Here is a 4,494-nt window from a genome sequence, read left to right as displayed (position 1 = left end):
AAATAAATAGCAGTACTTGATATATACACTTGGTTGGTAAGATTGAAACTGATGCAAAGGAGGGTCACGTGCATGGCATGCCCGCGTTTTCTGGCTTTGCAGGTTCACATCATTCATTGGCCCCCAACTCTTCTCTTTTCAAGTTCACATCAAAACAAAACATTAATACTTAAACAAATTATTAAATATTAACTTTAGAATAAAATATATATATAAAGTAAAAAAAAAATAAGGCATATACAAATACAAGCTTGAGATCCCTATACCACACGGATAGTTAATTTATTTCAAAAAACAATCAAAATACAATTTAACAATATACTCCTCATATATATTGTTAATAGAAATTTATCAAACAACACAATTTACAATAATTTAAAAACAAAAAATTAGTTGATTAATTCACATTATTTGTTGTTTTGTTGACTACACAAGTTTTTTAAAAAATGCAACGTTTAAATAAAAAAAAGTTGATATATATTATATAACTAGAATTTAGACCCGCGCGTTGCGCTGAGTTTTGACGAAGGTAATGTTTAGCCATGTGTATATTCCACTATAGTTATAATTTAGTTCTTACATAAGGAGTTAAAGCTGGCTAACATCTGGATAATGCAGTTGTAAGCTGCATTTAGTCAAAAAGTCTAGTCTTGTTTTGCCTATTTTAGTAGTTTACAAACTGTAAGTAGCTATTGACTCCTATTCGAAAACCAAAAAGTTCGCAGCCCGTGTTAGTCGGTAGTCGGAAGACTACAGTCGTTTCATTCTCGGGTCTTCGTTCAAGAAGGGCTCTGTTAGATTTCCTTTGTTAAAAATTCCACTTATAGAACATAATTAAGCATGACACACCCTTATGATGAAAGCAGGCAAGCATAATGCAAGCACAAACACAACATATAATAGTTCATCAGATGGAACAATCTGATCAATTAAAAGTACACATAACTGATGCTAACAAACGTAAAAATTGTATACACTTACTGAAGGCAAATAAGGTATAACATCTAAAGGCCTAAGCTGCTGACTTTACGAAGCTTGCATTTAATGAATCTACTTGTTAAATGGTAAGACCCAGTTATCGCGTTAAAAGTCAAAATCTGAAGTTCAAAATAAGTTTGTATGGCCATAAAAGTCACAGCATGTTCCTACCTGATTTAGAAGTCTCCATAGATTTAATGATGGGGTTCTCATTTAACTCCACCATTGAAATTGGTTATTGGCAATTCAGCTTCACATACAATAAACCGACTCAAAATTGAACTTCTTTTATCAACAAACCCCGGTTTAGTATATAAGTGCAAAGTTAATGGCCTTTCAATCCTTAAATCTATTTTTTTTAATCTTATTTACATAGTGTTTCTGTGCATCAAATGTATAAAATAACTCACTTGATATATATAAAAGGTTGGGATGGTATACTAACCAATCGAACCGCGAGATGACTGAAATAACCTGGAATAGATGACCGAATCTGGTATATAATGAGCCATAAATCAGTGAATGAGCAATAAAGGGGAGCTTTCAGTGTTGAGCTAAGCAACCAAAACATGAAAGTTAAAGTTGATCATAAATAGTAAACTCCCAATATCTAATTATCTAAAAAATAATAATTAGATAATACCACTGTGTAATCTTGCTGGATAATTCTACTACTACTGATAATTTAAAAAAAAAAGATAATTATCATGCTTCATTGTATACTTTACCAAGCCAACAGACTAAAAACGCTAGCAAGTAACAATAAACTTCCATTTATTATATTAAAGAGATCTTAACACTCCTAAACCAGGTGGTACACCCTAAACACCTATTTTAATATCGCGTGACCCATTCATTCCTTTTTGTTACCATGTTCGTGAGTTACAATATATGATTACGTAGTTCCATTCCAACGAACATTCATTTATAATGAATATCGAGCTTCACCTAGTCTTTAAGTTGAATATATTATGGGTCATGCAAATAAGACACCTACATTCAAAATTCATATCACATAGACAAAAAAAAAGCAGCAATCTTTCATATTGAATATGATAAATTAACTGAATCAGTAATAGAGCCCTAATGAAGCCAGTTGTATCTTCTTGATATATAATCGTAAGAAGCATTCAAAGTAAGGAGGGTTACCTTTAATCGAGGGGAGCCTGAAAGAGTTAAATCACAGTACGAGAAAGGGAAAAGGAGAAAATCGCAAACGGCAAACGAAGTCGGTGGTCTCGATATCAATGGTTCTCACAGGGGATTGCTTAACGCCTTTACCCTCTATCTGCCCATTTCCCTATCTATGTGAAAACAAGACAGAAGTTTAGAAATCGTAGTTTCTCAAAAGTGTAGATTTTTAGATATATAAGAACAATAGAACTATTACCTTCCAATGACCATCATTAATGTGTTGCATATTATCTACACCAATAAGTTTAGTAATAGTTAAACAAATACTTTAGGCTCAGATCATACTCATGGCTGCAAATCTGGTTGCTTGTTTCCAAGTACCACGGTTGCCACGCCAAGTTTCCGCCACCATCACCGCCCTATGTAAACTCAAAAGATGTAGCACAGTGTTCAAAGCATTCTGTCAAAACACATCATGTGTACCATACCTAGGCTCAGAAAACCATCATGGCCTTTCTAAAACCGAAACGAACACACATGCATTTCATCGAACACCTCATGTGCACCGCCTCTAACGTCACAGTTAACACAAGGCGCTGCAAGTTTCCGCCACTGCCGTATAAGAACCCGGCAATGGTCGTAGTTGAAGCACATGCGGTGGACACATCAAACATCTGGAACAACCAAAAGGCGTAATGCAGACATTAAAATGAACAGTAAAATAGACAGGAAATTATAAACTTTGTATGCCAATAATAATAATACTGCCACCGCGCTGCCTAGGGTTCCAAATTGGAACCCGGCAACAATCATAATGGGACGGTGGACAACATTACCGAATAACCTCTCGCACACCCATAGCCGCAGCCACCGTCGCCTAGGGTTAAAAAACGGAACCCGGCAACAGCCCCATCATCGCCCTCACCAAGGGTTCCAAAATGGAACCCGGCAATAGACGAATCGGATACGCATCATAGAAAATCAGAGTTTAAAGTAATAAAGAGATTGACCCCCCGCGTTGCGGGGGGTTGCGAAACCATAGCCAAAACTCATATCTTGGTGATCAAGAGTCAATCGAAAATCGAATCTCAAAAACCAAAGTTGACCAAATATCCGACAAACCGTCCACACCAACATCAAAATCCAATGCATAAGCAACATCAAACTAAAAAAACAGACCCTAATAAGCTAATACACAATAGCATTTCAAAACATAAATACAAACCAATACACAAAAACAAAAACAAATGATATTTCATTGAGCATACGGTGTGCACCAACGCAAAAGGATATCTAGAACCCAGATTTGTGCGGTTTAAAATACATCTTTTAGAAGAAGATTTAAGCTCAAGAGAATCTGTGGTGACCAATCAGTCATGTACAACGAAAGAAATAGGAAATGGGTATAAACATCACAAACTTGCAAAATCCAGTTTCCTCTCCCTGTTCTACCAAGAATGCATGCAAGCAACCAACCAACCAGAATTAAATCAGTATGTATATAAACTACAGACAACACCACACGTGTCTAAGACACCCGGCAAATATAGGATAGCTTCAAACTAATCTGTTTGAAATAGGCATAACGCACAATTTTGGGTCAAATGACCAGACAGAGACTAATCAGTTTCATATATGAGCAAGTGAAATATAGGAAAATATTTAGTAAAACAAAATTTAAGAGAAGCTAACCACGTTCTTGTTCTCATTGAATCTTTGACGAAAGGTATTGTCCGGAAATTGGTTAAACTATGCATCTTCTTCCTCCTAAAACTGAAAGATATATGAATACAAATAAAAAGAATTCTACCAAAAATACAAATTAGAAAAAAAGATTAAAACCCGTCACCGATGAAGTCTAGTCTGGTAAATCCTAAACCCCAAACGAATCGTCTTCTTTGCTACTTTGTGACGATTATCGATCAATAGATATTGAAGTTTCTGTCGTCGCCATCGACTTCATCTTGTTGCCGAAAACCTCAGATGCAACCACCTCGAAGGCCACCTGTCACCGGAAATATCCAATCAAAGCCCTATAGTAAAAATAAAACCAAAACATAAATGAAAATCAAAGACTTGGTCCAACGTCACCGTCTTACCTCCGCCACCGCCTTCGCCTAGGGTTAAATGAAGGCCGGAAACGGCCATGGTCGGAACAGAAAACAGATTTCGGAGCCATTGACGTCACAGTCATCGACTAGGATTCCAAAACGGAAACCGGCAACAGCCGCGAGTGGAAGAGAAGGCAACAAATTTTATGAAAATATACTGAGAGAGAGAGAGAGAAAGTTACTCATAAAGAAGGCGTAAGGCCGAGAACGGACGTGTAAAGAGAAGGTGTACGTGTCACGCAGACAAGGCAAAGAAAAGGCTACAATAAAG

General features: G+C 36.5%; 2 long non-coding RNA genes across 3 annotated transcripts; both read right to left on the bottom strand.

The window, feature by feature from the left end:
* Positions 1 to 783: 783 nt before the first annotated feature.
* Positions 784 to 3,111, bottom strand: LOC143562350 (uncharacterized). Of its 2 annotated transcripts, none has more exons than XR_013140468.1 (3): positions 2,369 to 3,111; positions 1,072 to 2,282; positions 784 to 1,024 (listed from the first exon to the last, which is right to left on the bottom strand). It is a non-coding gene; the product is annotated as an uncharacterized LOC143562350 (long non-coding RNA). The 2 variants fall into 2 exon arrangements; XR_013140469.1 differs by having other exon boundaries at positions 784 to 1,471; positions 2,128 to 2,282.
* Positions 3,112 to 3,263: 152 nt separating this feature from the next.
* On the bottom strand, positions 3,264 to 3,925 carry LOC143562349 (uncharacterized). The gene is made up of 2 exons (XR_013140467.1): positions 3,650 to 3,925; positions 3,264 to 3,618 (listed from the first exon to the last, which is right to left on the bottom strand). It is a non-coding gene; the product is annotated as an uncharacterized LOC143562349 (long non-coding RNA).
* Positions 3,926 to 4,494: the final 569 nt, after the last annotated feature.

The sequence above is a fragment of the Bidens hawaiensis genome, unplaced genomic scaffold (assembly GCF_021521415.1).
Source record: "Bidens hawaiensis isolate Kalapana, Puna unplaced genomic scaffold, B.hawaiensis_p1.1 tig00020944_1, whole genome shotgun sequence".
In the NCBI taxonomy this organism is placed as follows: domain Eukaryota; kingdom Viridiplantae; phylum Streptophyta; class Magnoliopsida; order Asterales; family Asteraceae; genus Bidens; species Bidens hawaiensis.
Note: the sequence above shows the minus strand (reverse complement) of the source record. Positions and strands in the feature narration are given on the sequence as shown.